The following is a 23486-nucleotide window of genomic DNA, read 5'->3' as shown; positions in this document are numbered from 1 at the left end:
TTCACTTCACTTCTTTATACAGATTGTCTCCTGTCTGTTATTCAGCCCGGATGAAAGGTCTTGACCCGAAACTTTGACTGTCCATTTCCCCCGCAGATGCTGCCTGAGTTGCTTCAGCTCCTTACTTGTTCCCCCAGATTCCAGCATCTGCACTCTCTTATGTTGTCATGTCTAAGCATTGCACGAGGGGGAATGGAGTTAAATGTGCTTTAATTCCCCATTCCTGGTGAAAAATCTTTGAGCTGAAGCTTTAAATCTGTTTCTCCACGGATTTAACTTTCTATAGCTAGTTCAGCTTTCTAGCATCTACAGATTTTTTAAATTTCTCATTTCTGCATCCAGCCTTTAGTGGTCCAAATGAAAAATACATTTTTAAACTCACAACAGCTTTCAAGAGGTAAGTTTTCTTGTGTTTAATCATGAATACTAATTTCCTATTCAAATACCAAACCATGCTCACAATTGGAAGAATGAGAGGTGATCATATTAAAATTTGCTCAATTTATGCTTTGCTTGATAGGATGGATGAAGGTAGAGTGTTTCCCCTGTCTGGGGAGTCTAGAAGGATGAGCCTCAGTCTCACGTTTGGTGGTGACCATTTTGTCTTGGCTGAGGAGAAAATTCTTCACACAAAGACGAGTGAATGTTTTGAATTCCCAAACTCAGCGACCGGTAGAGGCTGACATAGGGTTCATTCAGAGAAAAGATCAATAGTTAAGATAAATTGGTAAGTTAGTTGATTGGTTTATTATTGTCACACATAACAAAGTACAGTGAAAAACTTGTACGGCATGCCATCAATTCAAACCTATACATTGAAGTAGTACAACAGAACTGAAAGTGGAATGAGGCATTGCAGTGAGAAAGAAATTGCCATGCATGCAGACAATAAGGTGCAAGACCATAACGTGGTGGATTGTGAAGTCAAGAGTCATCATTTCATTTAATGAAACAATTCAATGTTTCTAAGTATTAAGGCATCTGTTAGTCTTGCGAGACCATGGATCCACGCCTGGAAAGTCTTCACTCGCCAGGGCGCAGCCCTGGGCAAGGTTGTATGGAAGACCAGCAGCTGCCCATGCTGCAAGACTCCCCTCTCCACGACACCAATGTTGTCCAAGGGAAGGGCATTAGGACCCATACGGCTTGGCACCAGTGTCGTCGCAGAGCAATGTGTAATTAAGTGCCTTGCTCAAGGACACAACACGTTGCCTCGGCTGGGGCTCGAACTCACGACCTTCAGGTCGCTAGTCCAATGCCTTAACCACTTGGCCACGTGCCCACATTTTCTAAATGTTATGGAAATCAAAAGATATTTGAGTTAGTGTCAGGAGATGTAGAGCTGGGTTTAAATAGGCTGCAGGTGATGAGTTGGAAACGAGTGACAGGTGACTCCTATTAGCTGGGTGGATACTGGGAGGTGCCTGCCTGTGCAAGCCTGATATGACCCCCTCCCCGCTTCCATGGCCAGCTCCCCAATGACCTGGATGGTTCGGTGGAACTTCTCGATGAGCTGGAGCTGGTGCTACTGCTCAGTGCTCATTTGGCAGCAAACAAGCTGTTTTGTGTTCAGCTGCAGACTGATGCAAAATTCATGGACTCAGGGATCTGGACTACATTTTTTTTGTGTGTGACTGATATCTTATATGTGCTACATGTGCCCTGTCCTATGTATGACTGTTGGTATTGTGTTTTGCACCTTGGCCCTGGAGTAACACTGCTTCGTTTGGCTGTGCTCATGGGTATTCATGCGTGGTTGAAAGACAATTAAACTGGAACTTGAACTTAATCTAAGTTGAAACTAAGATGGCATCAAAGAGGGAAATTGGCAACTGGAGACAGTAAGTGACTGGGTTGATGCAATGGTTAATCTTAAAGGAACCAATGAACCAAGGTGAGGGCTTGTGGGAGTTGGTGCACAGGGGAAGATCTCAAGTGAACAGCCAGGCACTGTCCCCAGAGTAGTGTGGCTGGGTGCAAATGGAGGTTAGCCTAGTGGCGGTAGGCATGGTTGGTAGCTAAGATCCTCCACACTCTCTCCCAAGCATTCTGGCATTGGCAAACCAGGATTCTCTGGCTGGGACACCCACTGTTGGTTCCTCCATGGGGAGCAAGTAGGGTTGGTAGCACTTCTGATGGTGACATACTTGTGGCAAAGTAGGTGTGTAGGTTGTGGGACGGTTCAACCATGAGCAGACACTTCTTCCATATGGTCGGGTTAGTGGCAGCAAAGCATCACAGAAACTTCTCCACTTGGCTCTCTCCAACTGACCAAGCTCACTGAGGTGCAGAGGTTGAGAGTCTCATCCAGTTCCATGGATTATGGGGAGAAGTCGGCTGAGATTGCAGGCAGGTAGACCAGCGGGTGGATGTCCAACTCAGCAGTGAGCAGCAGGACCAGGTGAAGTAAAGGTCGTTGGTGGAGAGACAGGGGTAACCCAAGATGAGAGGAGTATTGCGACTTGGATGGACTAGCTCTGCTCTCAGATGCTCACATGCACAGTCTGTGTGTACTCTGACCATCCCAGGCCCCGAGGGACATCTGTCAATGTCCCTCAGCTCTACCAGGTGGTGCTGTTTTCTCAGAAGCAATGGATATTTGATGCATGGGTGACTGACAACTCTGCAACAAGAGCACAAGTTGTCTCCGCTGATGCTCATGCTCTGGGGGGATTAAAGGAGCTCTCTGTAACTGCATGTGTTCTGGAGGTATTGATGATGAGGGCCCTGCAGCCTGAAGTTGTTCTGGGAATGGAACTGGGCTGATGATCTGGAGGGTTGTTCCATCAGGCACTTGACAATTCGGAGGGCCAGAGTGATGAGGCTTTTGAGGTCAGTGGGCAAGTATACATCTCATCCTTCAACTGCTCTGAGAGGCTGCGATGGTAACGGGCCAACAGCACTTCACTTCTGCATTCCAGCTGCACCTTGCCATGGATGTCCTGAATCCCACAGTGTAATCCAGCACCGAACGTAAGCCTTGACTCAAGTGAAGTACCTCTCTTCATTTCCTGGATGGTCGAAAACCCAGCGCTTCTCAGCAGTAAGTTACTTATGGTGGTTTCATTGTTCCAGTTAGCGGTGACCCAAGTCAAAGCTCGCCCTGTCAAGAGAGAGATGATAAAGGCAACCTTGGCTCAGGCTGTAGAATACAGAGACGGCTGCAACTTGAAATGCAAGATGCACTGGTACAGGAAATTGCAGCATTGGGCTCAGCATCTATTGAAGTGTTTGGGTACTAGAATGCAGGGCTCTGAGGGAGGAAGTTGACTGGCAGAGGGTTGCTGTAATGAGACAGAGACTTGGTTGAGAGTGGTGAGCAGTTGGTCAGTGGTTTCCTTCTGCTTCTGTATTGTGCACTCATTAAGATGGACAACTTACCTTAGGCAAGCAAACTCTGCTGGGCTAATCATATGTGCACCCATCCTGATAGGAAATGTCGAGCAGGCTTGGCCCAAGCACAGAACAGCGGAGACGATCAATAACTCCAATAATAAATTGCACAAGGGGACACAGAACAAGACAGAACAGATACTGAACACAATAAGGCAAGTTGCCTGAAGGTTAGGGACAACTGATTGCGTCTGACTGGTTTGATGGGTGAGCAAGAACTGTGGATGAGAGCTAGGTTTAAATGGGTTTCAGGTGATGAGTAGTAAAGAGAAGCCAGAGTTAGCTGTAGGCTGGGTTGGAGACTGGGAGATCCTGCCGTGCAGGCCTGACAGGTTAGGAAAATGGAACATAGGTAAAAGATTATTGCGATCTTGGTGATTAGCAGATCTAGCTTCAATGCCGAAAGGTGTTCTCCTTAATTCTAACATTCCTATTTTCCTGCAGTACATAATAACATCATGGTTGCTGAGTATACCCAAGCCCAGCTTCGGGAAGAGGGTGGAGAGATGGCATTTTCAGGGAATGGCAAAACCCATATCATTGCTCACTTCAAATCCTGTTCTGTAGACATAAGAAGTAGGAGCAGGAGTAGGCCATCCGGCCCGTAGAGATTGCTCCGCCATTCACCTACTTGCCTTTTCCCCTTAACCCTTAATTCCCCTACTATGCAAAAAGCTATCCAGCCTTGTCTTAAATATATTTTCTGAGGCAGCCTCTACTGCTTCAGTGGGCAGAGAATTCCACAGATTCACCACTCCCTGGGAAAAGCATTTCCTCCTGATATCCATCCTAAATCTACTCCCCCAAGTAATGAGGCTATATCCCTTAGTTCTAGTCTCATCTACCAGTGGAAACAACTTTCCTGCCTTTATCTTATCTATCCCATTCATAATTTTGTATGGTTCTATAAGATCTCTCATTCTTTTGAATTCCAGCGATTGTAGTCCCAGGCGACTGAAACTTTCCTCGTAGTCTAAGCCCTCTCATCTCTGGAATCAACCTGGTGAACCTCCTCTGCACTGCCTTCAAAGTCAGTATATCATTCCTCGAGTAAGGAGACCAGACCTACATGAAGTACTCCAGGTACGGCCTCACCAGTACCCTGTACAGTTACAGCATAACCTCCCTGCTCTTAAATTCAATCCCTCTAGCAATGAAGGCTAACATTCCATTTGCCTTCTTGATAGCCTGCTGCACCTGCAAACCAACCTTTTGTGATTCATGCACAAGCACTCCCAAGTCCACCTGCACAGCAGCATGCTGCAATTTGTTACCATTTAAATAATAATCTGCTCTTTCATTTTTCCTTCCAAAGTGGATAACCTCGCATTTACCAACATTGTACTCCATATGCCAGACCCTTGTCCACTCACTTAACCTATCTATATCTCTCTGCAGACTCTCTATATCTTCTGCACAATTTTCTTTTCCACTCAATTCAGTATCATCAGCAAACTTAGATGCACTACACTCAGTTCCCTCTTCCAGATCGTTAATGTATATTGTGAACAGTTGTGGGCCCAGCACCGACCCCTGCAGCACATCGCTCACCACTGATTGCCAACCAGAGAAACACCCATGTATCCCAACTCTCTGTTTTCTATTAGTTAATCAATCCTCTATCCATGTTAATACATCACCCCAACTCTATGCATCCTTATCGAATGCCTTCTGGAAATCCAAGTAAATAACCTACATCTGTTCCCTTCTATCCACTGGACTCATTATATCCTCAAAGAACTCCAGTGATGTTGTTAAACAGGACCTTCCTTTGCTAAATCCATGCTGCGTCTGCCTGATGGATCCATTTTTTTCCAGATGCCTTGCTATTTCTTCTTTAATGATAACTTCAAGCATTTTCCCAACTGCAGATGTTAAACTAACTGGCCTATAGTTACCTGCCTTTTGGAAGACAGCGTGACGTTCGCCGTCTTCCAATCTGTCGGGACCTGCCCAGAGTTCAGAGAATTTTGGTAACTTATCACCAAAGCCTCTACTATAACTTCTACCATTTCTTTCAGGACCCTGGGATGCATTCCATCAGGACCAGGGGACTTATTTATCCTCAGACCCACAAGTTTGCTCAGCTGATAACAAAGAGCAATGGAGCATGACAAATGGAAGTGAGATATTGGTAAAAAATAACCAAACAATATTTTGTTTGATTTAAGAAAAATGTATTCACATGGAACAGATGACTTCAGTGGGAGATATACTGGAGCAACATGTTGAAAGGTTTATTCTAAAAATCAGTAGAGAACCAGCCATTGAAGAGAAGACACAAGTCAACAGTGAAACATGTAACATGCTTTTCAGATCAAGAAATGGGTAGAGATTCAAACACACCTAAGAATGTCACAACGCCTAAGAAAGCTATCAATAGGTAGAGGGGTCACAGCCTGAAAACTCAACTGTTTATTCCTCTCTATAGATGCAGACTGACCTGCTGAGTTCCTCCAGCATTTTGTCTGTGCTGCTCTGGATTTACAGCATCTGCAAAATCTCTTGTGTTTATCAGTAGATATTTCTGTATACTGTAATCATTTATTCAAAGAGGAAAATAATGGTATTATTTTGTATGTATATACAGTATATAACTAAGTCACACGTGTAAATGATGATGTAATTGCAAGTGAAACCAAAGTATATATGATGGTTGGTAAATCATTTTCAGTAAAGAGTTAGCAAATGTTAGAGTTTCTTTAATTTGGTATTTGTCAACTCTGCAATACTTCAGAGGCCATCTCATGCACTTGAACCTACAACCTTCTGCTTGCAAGGTGTAGATAAGCAGCAATGTCAATGTATTGCATGTCACAGAGTCTGGAATCATGGTGATGGTCAGACTGCCAAAAGGGGTTTGGAATATATGGCTCAGCAGCTAATCAATGGGTGAGTTGGAAATGAGCAAAGTTGCTTCATTTGTGGAAACTGAATTCTGAAAAGCCTCAGAATAAAGCTGTTGAAAAAAATCATTTGTACAAGAGAGATAAATGAGTTTCTTTTATAAAATCTTTTAATTCCCCCCCCCCCCCATTGAACGTCCCTGGAAAAGGTGGACAAAAAAGGGCTGGATAGATTGAAGTATTTTTCTCTGGAATGTAGAAGGCTGAAGGGTGACCCAATAGAGGTTTGTAAAATCATGAAGGATGTGAATAACGTGGATGGTCAGTCTTTTTCCCAAGGTGGGGATGTCTAAAGCTTAGAGGACATAGTGTAGAATTAAAGTGAGGGGGAAAGATTTAAAAGGGACTTGAGGATCACCCTTTTCAGGCAGAGGGTAGTTGGTATATAAAATGAGATGTCAAAAGGTACTGTAGAGGCAGCTAGAATTACAATTAGTACTACACCCAGGATAACTCCAAAATAGAAAAGGAAGCTTCCCATTTACTCACGTTGTCTGTAATTTTTCAGACTTTCTTTTATCTAATTCTGCTCTTTTGATTGTCCATGATTTAATTATTCCACCATTGACAGCCATGCAGCCATGCCTTTGTTTGCCAAACCCAAACCTTCAATTTTCCCTGGCTGTTTCTCTGACAGGGAATGTTGTTAAATCTGATGACAATCTTATCTTCCAAAAGCAAACAGAGAAGTAAATTCCATGGGCAGGGACTAGATATACACCTGATGCAAGCCACAAAAACAATGCAGTGTAGGGCACTGTCAAATGTGACTCAGCAAGATGATGGAAGAAATGCTGTGATTCATATGTATAATCAGAGGGCTAAAGCACAGCTCTGGGGGGTAATAGTATGCAAGTATTCAGAGACAGTGCAGAGGAGAGTCGCCAAGTGGATTCCAAAAATGAGCAGATTAGCCCATGAGAGAGATTGAGCCACCTATGTCTCTTCTCACTAGAGTTCAGAAGAATAAGAGAAGATCTTGTAGAGTCGAAGGTGGTGATGAATCAGCATACAAGAGGGAATCGAATATTTGGCTGAGTGGTGCACCCTTTGTCAGTAAGACCAAGGAACAAATTGTAGACTTCAGGAGAGGGAAACTAGAGGTCCATGAGCCAACCCTCATTAGAGGATCAGAAGTGGAGAAGGATAGCAGCTTTAGATTCCTAGGTGTTACTTTTCAGAGGATCCAGCCTGGACCCAGCACGTAAGTGCAATTGCGAAGAACGCACGGCAGCACTTCTACTTACTCAGAAGTCTGCAGATTATTGGCATGACACCTACAACTTTGATAAACTCCTATAGATGTGTAGTGTCTGGCTGCATCACAGCCTGGTATGGAAACACCAATACCTTTGAATGGAAAGTCCTACAAAATGTCATGGATTCACCGCTGTCCATCATGGGTAAAACCCTCCCAACCACTGAGCATATTTACGTGAAACACTTGTAGGAAAACAGCATCCATCATCAGGGAACCCACCTCCCAGACCATACTCTTTTCTCGCTGACGCCATCAGGTAGGAGGTACAAGAGCCTCAGGACTTGAACCACCAGGTTGAGGAACAGTTACTGCCCCTCAACCATTAGGCACTTGAACAAAAGGGAATAACTACACTTACTTGCCCATCCATTGAGATGTTCTCACAACCAATGACCTCACTTTAAAGTCTCTTTATCTTGTGATCCCATCATCTTGTTATTTGTTTACATTACTATTTGCACCGTTTGCTGTATTCTACGCTCTGGTTGATCTTTCATTGAGCCTGTTATAGTTACAATTCTATAGATTTGCTGAGTGTGCCCACAGGAAAATGATATATGTGCACTTTGATGATAAAGTTTACTTTGAATTGTGTTAGTGGCTGGAAAGTTCTATCTGTTAATAGGTGAAACTAAAAACAGGGAACATAGCCTCAAGATTTGGGGGTGTAAATTTAGGAGAAAAAGGAACTACTTTTCCCAGAGAGTAGTGGATTTATGGAATTTTCAATCCAAGGAAGCTGTGGAGGCTACCTCATCAAATATATATGAGACACTGCTAGATACATTTGGCATATGACGAAAAGGCAGTTAGGTCCACAGCCAGATCAACCATGATCGTATTGAATGATAGTGCAGGCTCTGCTTCTATTTCTTACGTTCTCACATAATGCAGCCACTCAAAATCCTGTTTCAGTTATTGTAATGGAGATTAGCTTAACTGAGCAGCACACTATCATGGCCACAGGACTGTTCCTCTGCTACTATTCCATGTTCTATCTTCTAATAGCAGTTAGAAGCTGGATAACAGTTTTGCAAAAAGGAGAGCTGAATGCACAAGTCTCTCCCTGCCAGTACATTGCCTCTCCAGCAGCAAGCATCGTGTAGCGCCTCCTCACTGGCGGCACATGGAAACTAAAAACTCCTTTCAGACAGACGGAACTACAGAGGATGGGAAGGAGGTCAGGCCCTGCACACGCAGCACACAAGCCCACCGGCGTGTGAACACACCTTGCTGCTCATGAACCAGATGCGCAGCTATGAGTAAATAGCCCCACTACCTTGTGGGCAGACTTGGGAGAGACAAAGGCTGTGGGAGTAAACCCAGATTGAAAATCCAGAGTGGAGCCCCTAAGGCTGCTGGACATCACTGAACATCCTTCTGGCAGCTCCTGCAGTCTAGCTGGTGCCAAATGTATTGCTTCACTTTCCTTTGAACCTCACTAGTGAGTCTAAGAGAGGGATCTTGACAACTGGGCATCCCAGGATTTCCATACCTTTCACCCAGGCTTGAACTACATTGTCCTTCGAGACAGATGGATCCCATCTTCATCATCATCATCGCCATCTTCATCATCATCATCGCCATCTTCATCATCATCATCACCATCTTCTAATTGGACACAGCACTCCTCATGGATCAACCAGTGACTTGTATAGGTTCAACATAACCTCCCTTCTTTTAAACTCAGTGTCTCAAATAATGAAGCATAGATTCCCATAAGATTTCTCATTATGCCCTGCCACTGTCAATGATTTGTGCACATTCACCAAATTTAATTCACATCATCACTGTGTGGACATCAATGGCTCGGAAGCACTTTCAGACATTCAGAATACAAGAATTTCACTGTTGAAACTTAAATTTATTCCTCTCTCTGTCCTTCACTGTTGCAGTAACTACGTCCCTGAGAATAAACAGGGCTGAATCCGGTTCAAATGATGTACCAGGTCATACTTAACCCTTTCACATGGGTGTTCAGTTGTCTTACAAACTCAAAGCTTAGAATGAAGAAAGTAAACATAAAGGGACTCGGAAGACAGATTAAGAATGGAGGTCGTAGTTCCGGCACTTCTGTCTATCCATTACTCTTTGGTTGCAATCACTCATTGCCAATGTATCCATTGTGATGGGGAACATGAGATGTTGGGGACTCCGATAAGAACTGAAATGAAGTGTACAGCTTTGTGCAAGAACAGCAACCATGTATTAATTGTGTGTGAAAGCCATTGACTGGAAGGTCGCATTGACTTATATCTTCCACAAATGTTCACTTATATTCCTACAATGTAAGGCAACAGAGATCAAAAACCTTCTTTCTTTGTTGAATTCTGCTTTAATTGTAATGTTCAGAAAATAAAGTATTTTTGAAGTTAGAGAAAAGCAATTTTAAACAAATGCAATGATTTTGGATATCAAGCTGGAAAGGAAGGATATTACAAAAACGTAAGAACATGGGAGCAGAAGTCAGAGAACCAGGCCTCTGAAACCTGCTCCGCCATTTAGTACATCAGGGTTCATCTACACTGGGTTCATCTCCACTCTGAGCCAACGTCCCGTATCAGATATTTATCTATCTCCACCGTGCATACCACTGCGATTCAGGCCCTGCTGCACTCGGGGCAGAGGGGGAGGCTGGTGCCAGAAAATTCCAGAGATTAACATCCTCTGAGAGAAAAAAAAATTATGCACCTCAGTTTTAAAAGAAGGTTCGTTATCTTGTTACCATATCTCCTTGTTATGACTCTCCCTCTCGTGAAAACATCTCCACATCGACTCTCTCAAACTCACTTACGATCTTGAAAAAGGACACACCTCATTCTTTCAAACTTCAGTGAATACAGATGCAAACTGCCTAGCCCCTCTTGATTGGATCCACTACGTTGATGGAGGGAAAAATGAAAGGATTTTACTCATATAAAAATAATTTGAAACCAGTGTTTGTGGAAAGTTGCACTTGAAAATTCACTATTGACACTCAGGCCTGCAAGACACCTAAGTGGGAACATACACAATACTTATGTTCCTCATACTTCATGAAATTGGGAAATAAAGTCATGCAATGAAATAAACATACAGTGTATATGTTAGAGCATTATATTACAAGTCCACTTTCAGATCCAAATAGACATAATTAATCCCCTCCAGTTCCATAAATGAACTGTGATTAAAATGTTCACCCTAATTGTAGTTGCTTTAATGAAATAATTTGAGTTATGCACTGCCAAGAGGGCCAGATACTGAAGATATTATCCTGGAAGTAATTGCTAGCCTTCTAACAAATTCAACTTCTCTTGTTGATCATCATCCATGTGATTAACCTCGGTACATACTGAAGTGGCAGGGTGAAGACTAAAGTAGATGTAAGGCACCCACTTAGCCCCTCAATTGTGGTCATATGAAGCCATGGGAGCAGGTGGTGGGTGGTCAAATGTGCAACTGGTGCACATCACAAGTCCTGATTATGTGACAACTGAAGCCAGGCAGAAAGTCTCTGAAGAGCATTGATAATGGCAGGAAGAAGGCAAAGGCAATCCGCTTCTGTAGAAAAAATTTCCAGGAACAATCATGGTCAAAAGACTATGGTCACCCACGTCATTCGACACGGCACATAACGATGGTGATGACATACTGAAGATGGGCAATGCTTGGTTCTGCTGGGGTGATTGACAGGGAAGACAGAGTCTTTTATTAGAACAGAGAACGGCCTCAGAACTACTCCCTCTTCCAAATAAGAGATTCATCATCAAGGGTTTCATGTCAATACCCTAGGAAATAGAGTAAATTAGTTTGTTATTGCATACCAAGGTACTGTGAAATTGTTACTTTGCATACGATTTATGCAAATCAATTCATTACAACAGTGCATTGAGTATTACAACAGAGCATTACAACAGTACAAGGTAAAACAATAACAGAGTGCAGAATAAAGTATTACAGTTACAGAGAACAGTACAGGGAGTCAAAAAGGTGCAAAGTCACAATGAGTCAGCTTGTGAGGTTAAGCGTCCACTTTATCGTACTAGGGAACCATTCAATAGTCTTAAGTTGGATAGAAGCTGCCCATGAGCCTGGTGGTTCTTGCTTTCAGACTTTTATATCTTTTTCCTAATGGAAGGAGGGAGAAGAGAGAATATCCAGTGTGGGTGGAGGGTCTTTGATTGCACTGGCTGATTTACCAAGGCAGCAAGAGTGTAGACGGAGTATTTGGCTGGAAGGCTGCTCTCTGTGATGTGCTGAGCTCTGTCCACAACCCTGCAGTTTCTTGTAGTCATGGGCAGAGCAGTTCCATACCAATCCATTTTACTTCTACATAAAGTAATCCAGCATCAATATCACCACCCCATACATTTAGATCCAAAATGCAGGTATGTATTCCTTCCCCACACCTCCATCCTACTCTCCTTGAGATGACATCTGGATTCTCCCTCTTCCAACCACCACCACAGAGAGTCCCCTCCTTTTGACTCACTGCCAACATTAGTCCCAAAATGAGTGAGAGGCCTCATTCAATTAAAGGCCAAAAGCTGCTTGGAAATTCAGAATCGCCAAAAAAAAAACAAAACCAGAACAGAATCTGGATCAGGACAATAAGATGGCTTTGCACATTCCTGGAAGTCTAGCTCCCAGTGGTACAGTCTGACTTGTCAGTGGGCAAGAGGCTGAAAGTTAACAGTTCTCCCATTGCCAAAGGAGCTTGCCATTTTGCCCACCTTCCAACCCAAAACGGAGGTAATTACTCACTAAATTTCCCGCGTGTATGTTAAGTGATCTGATCAATTTTTACAGGAGCACTATTGGCAGTGTCCTAACCAGCTGCATCACTGTCTGGTAGGAGAATTACAAGGCATCTAACTGCAAGGCCCTACAAAGGACTGCAAGGACTGCAGAGAGGATCATCAGGGACTCTCTTCCAACCATCAGAGATATTTATCAGGAATGCTGCATACACAGGGCCTTTAGCTTTGCAAGGATCCCTCCCATTCATCCTACTATCCCTTTGACCCCTTACCATCAGGCACGAGGTACCATAACTTTAGTACAAGAACTGTTAGGATGGGATGCAGCCTCTTAACCTCTTCCTCAAAGCTGAGAGACTACTGAACTATTAGGAAGTTAAGTAACACCACTGGCGTTTTGTACGTGATGAGACCCAGATAGCAGAAGAACAGATTCTTCCCCCAGGCCATGAGACCACTGAACTCCTTAGTGAACTATTAGGGAGTTCAGTCATCTGATGGCCTGGGGGAAGAAACTATGCATTCTTCCAACACCCAGGTCTCATCACATATGAAACACCAGTAGTGTTATATTGTTTACTTTTTAACTCGTGTCATAAATACCATTTTTGTTAAATGCCAATCTTCTTGAATATATTTTATAATTAGTTAATTTATTTGTGGTACTATTACTTTGTGTGTTCTGTGTGAGTTACAGTATATGCACTGTGTTGTGCGCCCTTGGTCTGGGGGAACATTGTTTCGCTGAGCGGTATACATGTGTATGGCTGAATGACCATAAACTTGAACTTCAAGTTCAACTATTTCAGTCTTATGTCAAAGCATGCTTTGCATTAGGCAATCTAATGGGACAGAATGTCAAGTATTAAAAGGAAATTTAATGCAATGGTAAGTTGCAAGTTCATTCAGAATTTCCAAGTAGCGACATCCTGATGTGGGTTATAATTGGTACATTGGTTTATTGTTGTCACAGATACCAAGGTATAGTGAAAAACGTGTCTTGCATACCATCCATACAGATCAATTCTTTACCACAGAGCACTGAGATAGTAAAGGGTAAAATAATAACAAAGTGCAGAATAAAGCATTACAGTACAGAGAAAGTGCAGTGCAGGAAGAGAGTAAGGTACAATGTCAAAACAAGGGACGCTGCAAAGTCAAGTCTTATCATACCAGGGAAGCATTCAATAGTCTTATAACAGCAGGATAGAAGCTGTCCTTGAGCCTGGGACCATTAAGGGTAAAACAGAGTACTTCCCATAAGAAAAGAAATTCAGTACCACACAAAATTAACTACTTCCGTATATTTCATGGCTTGTGTTACTGCACTACCGAAGCTCCTTTGCACTCAGTCGGGGTACAGAGCATGGTCTTCTGATATGCCAAAGGTAGAGAATAAAATTCATAAAGAAAAATGACTCCATACGTAAATCTGACATGAAAGCAGCTTCAGAAAACCCTAATGAATATAATAACATTCCAATTTATGTTCAATTTCTGTTGGTTATTTGGCCTTTCAGTGCAAATGATGATAGGCTGTTTGGCACTGGGTTTAAATCCCACAACAGCAAGCACAGTGGTGCAAATAGTAGAGCTACTGCCTCATAGCTCCTGCGATCCAGGTCTGATCCCGACCTTCAGTGCTGTTCATATGATATTTGCACACACGCCCTGTGGCTATGTGTGTTTGCTCTGGGTGCCCGAATTTCCTTCCGCATTCCAGAGACGTGCAGATTAGTCAGTTAATTAGCCATTGTAAGTTGCTCCTAATGTACAGCTGAGTTGTAAAATCTCCAGGGAGTTGATGGGAACATGAGGAGAATAAAATGGGATTAGTTTAAATGAGTGTTTCTGGCTAGCATGAACTCGATGGGTTGAAGGGATTATTTCCCAACTCTATGACAATTACTAACAATCAGAGTCTAATTACAAGGCCCTTAACCAGCTTTAGGGTCTGGCTATGTGCAGCAGCTACAGTCTATGTGGCCACACTTTGCTGATTGGAAACATGTACCCTCTTTAAAGGGTACATCCCAGAACATTCAAGAATATATGCTCTTTTTGCTTGTACTTTCATAAGAATTGAAAGCAGCTTTCATGTTTGCCCACTTAGCAAAGCTAGAATTCTAATTGACAGTTGTCTTACATAAATCTGCTGTTGAATCCTTACTTTAGAAAGGATTGAACTTGGGCCACATGTGAAATAAGGGTTTTCGCCACATAAAGGTAATTATGTTAACATTCTAAAATGTCAGGAAGAATCAGTCATGCAGCACAGAAATAGGCCCTTTGGCCAAATGCATCCATGCTGATATTTTATCCACCTACTCAAATCCCATTTGCCCACATGAAGTCCATATCTTCTATACATGGTCTATACCCTTTCCAGTTTGCCTATTGCTTATTGCTCAAACCAGCCCACTGATGATGCCACGTCCTCAGCCCTCCTCTCCATCCTGTCCCACCTAGAAAACGATGTTCTGTACACCAGGACGTTGTTCATCAACTTTATCTTGGCACTTAACACAATCATCCCTCAGAGGGTGGTTTCTAAACTGTCCTCATTGGGATTCAGCATCCCTCTCTGTAACTGGATCTTGAACCCCTTGACGGAAAGACCCCAGTCATTCCGAGTTAGCGGCAATATTTCGAGCTCCGTCACACTGAGCACTGGTGTCCCCCAGGGTTTTGTGCTCAATCCACTGTGGTTCACGTTGCTGACTCACGACTGCACCGCCAGTATCAGTTCAAACCGCATCATCAGTTCGTGGAAGATACCACAGTGGTTGCGTTCATCAACAACAATGATGAGTCAGCACACAGAGAGGAGGTAGAGAGGCTTGTCTAACGGTGTGAGAACAAGCTGAGTCTCTATGTGGACAAAGAAAAAGAGATGTTTGTGGGCTTCAAGGGGGCATAAGTTGGCTATTCTCCATTGCACATCAAAAACAAGAGAAAATCTGCAGATGCTGGAAATCTGAGCAACACACACACAAAATGCTGGAGGAACTCATCAGGCCAGGCAGCATGTATGGAAAAGAGTACAGTCAACGTTTTGGGCTAAAACCCTTCAGCAAGACTGGAGAAAAAATGCTGAGGAGTAGAGAAGGTACTAAGAAGGTAGGGAGAGGGGAGAGAGGACCACCAGGGGATAGGTAAAACCTGGATGGGGAGGGATGAAGTAAAGAGCCGGGAAGTTGATTGGTGAGATGAGGTGAGAGAGCGAAAAGGCGATGGGAAATGGAGGGGTGGGGGGGGGATGCGGTTGCACAGTTGCAGGCATTACCTTAAGTGTGAGAAAATCGATTTTCATGCCATGAAGTCGTAGGCTAACCAAACAGAATATAAGGTGTTTTTCTTCCATCCTAAGTGTGGCCTCATCACGACTGTGGAGGAGGCCATGGATTGACGTATCTCACTGTTGCTAACTCAGGAGACGGCTATCCACCGATGTCTATTACAAACCCACGGACTCTCACGGCTACCTAGATGACATCTTGTCCCACCCTACTACTGGTAAAAATTCCATCCCCTTTTCTCAATTCCTCCGTCTCTGCTGCATCTGCTCTCAGGATGAGGCTTTTCATTCTAGAACAAAGGAGATGTACTTTTTCAAAGACAGGGGCTTCCCTTCCCTTCCTCCACCAACAATGCTGCTCACAACTGCATCTCTTCCATTTCACGCATGTCGGCTCTTACTTCATCCTTCTGTCACCCTACCAGAGTTAGGGTTCCTCTTGTTCTCACCTACCACCCCACCAGACTCCACGTCCAGCACATAATTCTCTGAAACTTCTGCCACCTCCAACAGCATCCCACCACCAAGCACATCTTTCCCTCCCCCCAACTTTTTTCTTTCTGCAGGGATCGCTCCCTATGTGACTCCCTTGTCCATTCATCCCTTCCCACTGATCTCCCTCCTGGCACTTACTCTTGAAAGTGGAACAAGTGCTACACCTGACCCTACACCTCCTCTCTCACTGCCATCCAGGGCCATAAACAGTCCTTCCAGGTGAGGCGATACTTCACCTGTAAACCTGTTGGGTTCATTTACTGTGTTCGGTGCACCCGGTGTGGCCTCCTGTATATTGGTGAGACCTGACGTAGATTGGGATATCACTTTGCCGGGCATCTACACTCTGTCCGCCAGAACAAGCGGGATCTCCCAGTGGCCACCCATTTTAATTCCACTTTCCATTCCCATTCCCATATGTCTATCCTTGGCCTCCTCCACTGTTGTGATAAAGTCACACTTAGGTTGGAAGAACAACACCTTATATTCTGTTTGGGTAGCCTCCAACCTGATGGCATGAACATCGATTTCTCAGACTTCTGGTAATGCCCCCCAACTCCCCACCTCTTCTCTATTTTCCCATCCCCTTTTCCCTCTCTCACCTCATCTCACCAGTCAACGTCCCAGCTCCTTATTTCATCCCTCCCACTCCAGCTTTCACCTATCAGCTGGTGGTTCTCTCTTTCCTCCCTCCACCTTTTAAATCTGCTCCTCAGCTTTTTTTCTCCAGTCCTGCTGGAGGATTTTGGTCCGAAACGTCGACTGTACTTTTTGCCACAGTTGCTGCCTGGCCTGCTGATTTCTTCCAGCATTTTGTGTGCATTGCTCTATTGCACATCAATGGCTTTGCCACAGAGAGAGTGAAGAGCACAAAGTTCTTGAGTCCGCCCGAACCAACCTGGACCCACAACACCTCTTCACTAGTCAAGAAGGCACAGCAGCATCTACACTTTCTGAAGAGACTGAGGTGTGCAAGGCTCCTTGCCCCCACTCTAATGACTTTCTACAGGAGCAATATCAAGATTGTCCTGTCTGGCTGCATCATTGTGTGGTACAGAAGCTGCAAGGCATCGGACTACAAGACACTACAGCGGATACTATAAACTGCTGAGAGGATCATTGGAGTCTACCTCCACCAATTTATGATATTTACCAGGAGTGTTGCAGAGAAAAGGCCCAAAACATTGCGGAGGATCCCCACCAATCTCTTTGACCCATTACCATCGGGAAGGTGATACAAAAGCATCAGGACTGGGACTGTCAGACTGGGTTACAGCTTCTTCCCTCAGGCTGTGAAACTAATGAATACCCTGCCACCACTGAAGTCTTGTCACTAGGATAGCAAGCTGGTTACTGTTTACCTGTGCTGCACTTTACTATATACATTTTGAACTACATCTTATTAACTTTTTAGAGTAATATATTTAGGGTTATGTGTTGTGTGTAATATATCGTGTGTGGGTGCACTGTGGTCCGGAGGATTGTTGTATATATATACATTCAGTTGATAACAAACTTGACTTTGAACTTGAAGTGCCTGTTTAAATGTCTCTTAAATTGCTGGGCTAACTTCTGCTGTCTTCAACAAACTAGTGCTTGTCATTATCTTCAAACATAAAGTTCTGTAGCAAATTGGAAGATTAAATGTTAATTATATTCAACCAGCTTCATACTCCTTAATTAGAAGAAATCGAGTTTTATAGGCTCTCATTGAGGTCATGTTGATCCTAGAGTGACATAGTTAATACTGCTGGATTGGAAACGAGGCAATCCTATGTGTTAGATTCAGCATCCTGATGCAAGAGCCAGTTGGTTCTGCTCTGTACCAGGACACTGTTAATAATTGATCAGTCATTTTGTCTTATTGATAGAATCAGGAGGGATAGATAATCACGATGATTGGAATTATTCTCTTTGGCTCCAGAAATCTACGGAAATCAATTCCAAACACAATGGCTTGAACCACTAGCAACTAGTTGGATTCACTCAGTCATTTATGATGGAGCAAGCACTTTACTGAGACTGAACGAGTGTTGCTTTCATTGAATTTGGTTTTCTGAGCCTTCTTTTCGAAAACTTCAGTGCCACCGCGAAGACACTATATTCTAGACCCTTGATCCTTGAGCAAAGTCCAAGTCAAAGTCGTGCTTATTGTCACATGCACTATTACATGTATGCACAGGTGCAATATTAAGCTTACAGTACTTATGGCGGCAACCATGCACATAACATTAAAGGCACATTGAAATGTTATGCATCAGCTACTACAGTCCAGACGTTTAGTGGAACTGGATATGGATGTTACTCCATGAACATTGCATCTGGTAAGTGCTGAAGAGCTAAACTTGATGGCTTCAGTCAAATCTCAGTCCGAAAAAAATCCATAAGCCATGAAAGAACAGGCTAAAACCAAATGTTAAGACATTATTATATTGGACAAGACCTAGAAAGCACTCATTTACGCTAAATTGCTCTCTCTACATTGTATGTGGACCAGGTAAACACTTGCAAAGACTAAAACATGTGAACAGTACATACACTAAATGGCATATATTGTAAGTGAAACAAAGAATATATATTCTTTGCAGAATGAAAGCTATACACTGATGTTCAGAAACTGGATTGCATAGCATTTTATTTCAGGATGATACAAAGCAAAATCAGTTTTATCTACAATGAGTCACATTGGTGATCATTTCCAAATGAAGTAGGAATTTTTGCAAAATTGGACATCCGATCCAGACCCCTGCTGGTCAGGTGCTCATGTGATCATGTTACAAGACAGGCACCAAACCTTTCTTCCCCATCAATCAGAGCTGAGTATCCCACCATGACTAAATGGCTGTAACCTGAGCAACAAATGAAGCAACCTGCTTAGATCACCTAAAGAGATCACAAATACACCTATTCTGACATTGATATATTTCGCAGAGCAGAAGTGTAAGTTCTTCATTCTTTGGTGCATTGATAATGAAATCCTTTTAAAGACAACTTTCATGTTATGGACAACTGGGTTAAGGAAGTTCATCCTTATACAATTCACAAATCACTACCTATTTCCGATACAAAGTAAAATTCACAAACAGTAAGTGTGCAAGAAACAATAACATATGTCACTTCTGTATTTTTTGTCTATCAATGGTGTAGATCAATATGATTTGAATATGATATTACCATGATTATTGGTTTGGTTGTCACAGCTATGTCCATTACAATGTCCTCTCTGGTCCAAGGAACCTCAGACCTCAAATCCCATCCAGTTACCTGATATCCACACCTAAATCCTAAATCCTTTCTGAATCCTCAAGCTTTTCCCATCTCACGAATCTAGTGTTAGCCTCAGCTGTGTGAAAAGCAGTGATGAGTCGCTTTGTCGTTACTGAAAAAAAAGACTTAGGATGAGAGAAAAACATCCTGTGGGAACAACAAACATCAAATGCTGGCAGAACTTCGCAGGTCAGATAGTATCTATGGAGGAAAATAAACAGTCGCCATGTCAGGGCAAGACCCTTCCTCAAAGATCACAAAAGCCTTTGACACGATCAAATGGGAGGGAGAGCAGTGATCTCTGCTTAAATTCAACTGTCCACAGATTGAGGTTTTGATGACGTGATCAAGAAAGCCATTGAGGGCAATGCAGTAGACATAGTTTATATGGACTTCAGCAAGGCCTTTGATAAGGTTCCACATGGTAGGCTGCTATGGAAGGTTAGATTCCAAGGAATCCAGGGAGATCTGTATAAATGGATTAGAAGGTTATAAGCCAATGGGACCTCACTTGGATGGGATGTTTTGGTAGGTATGAACCAGCTGGACTGAAGGGCCTATTTCAGTACAGTATAACTTTATGACTCTATGACATAGAAGATTATCTCCACCTTAGCTTTCCTCCACGATGGCATGCAAGCCAAGGTTCCAACCAAGAGATCTCCAGCAGTGCCAATCTTGGTAAAGACTGTTGTTAAACAAAGCTGTACCATTGTCTCAACATGTTTCTTTTCATCACAGTGCTCCATCTTTCCTCAGCAGGCTTCTGATGGGATCCAAATTACATTTATTATCAAAGTACTATATGTGAATAAACTGATTCCTAAGCTCTGGAACCTGGGCCTTAGCACTCAGATCTGCAGCTGGATCTTCAACTTCCTCACAGACAGGACCCAGGCTGTAAAAATAGGGGACAACCTCTCCTCTACAATCACCCTGAGCACCGGTGCCCCACAAGGCTGTGTACTCAGCCCCCTGCTGTACTCACTGTACACCCATGATTGTGTAGCAAAGTTTCCATCAAACTCAATATATAAGTTTGCTGATGACACCACAATTGTAGGCCGTAACTCGGGTACTGATGAGTTTGAGTACCGAGAGGAAATTAAGAACCTGGTGGCATGGTGCGAAGACAATAACCTATCCCTCAACGTCAGCAAGACAAAGGAATTGGTTGTTGACTTCAGAAAGAGCAGCAGACCACACGACCCAATTTACATCAGTGGCGCGTAAGTGGAACAGGTCAAAAGCTTGAAGTTCCTCGGGGTCAATATCACAAATGACCTGACTTGGTCCAACCAAGCAGAGTTCACTGCCAAGAAGGCCCACCAACGCCTTTACTTCCTGAGAAAACTAAAGAAATTTGGCCTGTCCCCTAAAACCCTCACTAATTTTTATAGATGCACCGTAGAAAGCATTCTTCTAAGGTGCATCACAACCTGGAATGGAAGTAGTCCTGTCCAAGACCGAAAGAAGCTGCAGAAGATCGTGAACACAGCGCAGCACATCACACAAACCAATCTTCCGTCCGTGGACTCACTTTACACTGCACGCTGTCAGAGCAGTGCTGCCAGGATAATCAAGGACACGACCCACCCAGCCAACACACTTTTCATCCCTCTTCCCTCCGGGAGAAGGCTCAGGAGCTTGAAGACTTGTACGGCCAGATTTGGGAACAGCTTCTTTCCAACTGTGATAAGACTGTTGAACGGATCCTGACCTGGATATGTGCCGTACCCTCCAAATATCCAGACCTGCCTCTCAGTTTTTTTGCACTACCTTACTTTCCATTTTTAAATTTTCTATTTATGAATTATAATTTAAATTTTAAATATTTACTAATTTTTACGATTTTTAATATTTAATATTTGTAATCCAGGGAGTGGGAAGCGCAGAATCAAATATCACTGTGATGATTGTACGTTCTAGTACCAATTGTTTGGCGACAATGAAGTATAAAGTATAAAGTATAAAGTAGTATAAAGTATAAGGTATGCAGTATACAACCCTGAGATTCATCTTCTCCATAGACAGCATTAAACAAAGAAAACCATTGACCCTTTCAAAGAAAAACATTAACTGCCCCACGCAAAAAAACAAATTGCACAAATAGCAACAAGAACATCAACCCCCCCCCCCATGCGCAAAAAAAAAACAAAATGCACACATGGCAGCAAGAAATAATGAACAAAAACACAGAAAATAAAACATAAAGTCGATGGAGTCCATATTCAGTTCAGCTCAGTGTTAATTAATCCAATCTACAAACTGCAGACCCGGAACTTTGGTACCATCATCTGACAGCATCGAGAGAGAGAGAGAGAGAGAGAGAGACCCTCACACGCAGACACCTTCCTCCAGCAGCAGCAAGTGAGAGGCTGGTAGACGGTGCTGAACACTTGCTCGCCTTCCACACTCGCTTCAATGTTTCAATCTTACACGACGCTTTAGTTAGCACGATCAGCGAGAAATGGAGTCGATCAACGGCTCGAGTCCCGTCTCTAAGCTTCTTGGCCTCAAATCCGCTCGCCTCCTGGAACCTACTCAGGCCAGATTGATCAATCGGCCAGAAAACACACCATTAAACTCCAAATCATAGGCTCCAACAGTACCAGAACCACATTTAAAAGAGAAAGAAGACATAAAGGATGTGAAAGAAACAGTTTTGTGGACCATCTGAAGAATATTGCCTGTGGTAGTATTATTCGCTGGTGCCATCTTCTTCTGGAAGCTGATTATAAGAACTAATGGAAAACAATTCAACCTACAGCACTTACACTCCTGAACCAAAGCTTCAGTCATCAGCCAGTTGTGTGCAGGTGACAACTGGGTAGGCATGTGCTCGGAGGCTGAACTCCAAGTCATCTTTGACAACAGAATAAATTTTTAATGATTTAATGTGCTTTTAATTACAATCGTTTCAAGTCTACAACATATGTCACAATTCAATACCTCTTTTGACACATACCATTAGTGAGCCAAGAACCATACTACCTATGGAACAATAATATGTCAGCACTGTGTACTTTCTGTAACTGTGAGTAGCTGGGAGAGAACATCTTAACCTCACTTGGAATTCATATGAGATGAAGGGATAAAAGTATCCACTATCAAAATTAAATAGGTTAGCCAAACGTATTCATGAGGGATATCCATAAAAGCCATTAAACTTTTGGTGCCCAAGAACTCAAATGGATATTTCTACATGCAAATAGGCTTGACAAATATACTTCCAGTTCTTCGCAATTAAAATTATGAGGCTAACTTTTTCTTCATTAAAGTGTAAATTGGTTCTTAAATTGATTAATCTTGTTTAAACAGTCACTTAAAATGAAACCTTATATGCTTTCGCACTTTGCTTTTGATTTGTTCAGATATCTTGAAGACCAGACAAAATGCGTATTGATCTGTTTCTTTCACTGTCTAAGATGCTGAAATATGACAGTAATTTAAACTAACAGCAAGGGTCCTTTATTTAATAATAAAAAATAAACAATTTATCAAAGCTTTCTTTTAGTGGCTTCCTTCCACCAGTGGAGTGTCATCTAAAACTTTGACAAACTTCTATAGATGCGCAGTGGAGAGTATCCTGACAAACACCATTGTCTATGATTGGAAAAGCATACAGCATACAAAAGTCATTCATTACAGGAAAAGTTCTCCCAACCATTGAGGATATATACGAGGAGCATCCATACTTAAGGACTCCCACCATCCATGCCATTCTCTCACTGCTCTAAATCAGGAAAGAGGTACAGGAACCTTAGGTCCTACATCACCAGGTTCGGGAACAGTTATTACCCTTCAATCATCAGGTTCCTGAATGAGCACTTACTTTAACACTGAAATGATTCCATAACCTATGGACACACGTCCAAGAACTCCAAGCTTAGTGTTATTTATTTACTTATTTATTATTATTGCAGTTTAGTGGGGTGTACTTCTTATCAGAATTGTATATGCTCACCTGGAGTGCTGAATCCTGTTTTCGTTGATGAAAGTATATCCTTACAAGTTTTATCTGACTCTTATGTAATTTTGAAAATGTCTGTTATCTCTCTTCCTCCTTCTGTCCTAGGTAGTGTTAACCTAAGCGTTTTCTAATGTACATAGTGCTTTCTAAAATT

General features: G+C 42.8%; 1 long non-coding RNA gene across 1 annotated transcript in view; it reads left to right on the top strand.

Moving 5' to 3' along the window:
- LOC134346199 (uncharacterized) overlaps positions 1-5483 on the top strand; it is a 40504-nt gene extending 35021 nt beyond the window's left edge. The window contains exons 2-3 of the long non-coding RNA XR_010017859.1: positions 4329-4476; positions 5415-5483. This is a non-coding gene — a long non-coding RNA (uncharacterized LOC134346199). The remainder of the gene's footprint in view (positions 1-4328; positions 4477-5414) is intronic.
- Positions 5484-23486: the final 18003 nt, after the last annotated feature.

Source organism: Mobula hypostoma, chromosome 5 (genome assembly GCF_963921235.1).
Source record: "Mobula hypostoma chromosome 5, sMobHyp1.1, whole genome shotgun sequence".
Classification (NCBI taxonomy): Eukaryota; Metazoa; Chordata; class Chondrichthyes; order Myliobatiformes; family Myliobatidae; genus Mobula; species Mobula hypostoma.
The sequence above is the reverse complement of the archived record's forward strand: the minus strand, read 5'-3'. Positions and strand labels throughout refer to the sequence as shown.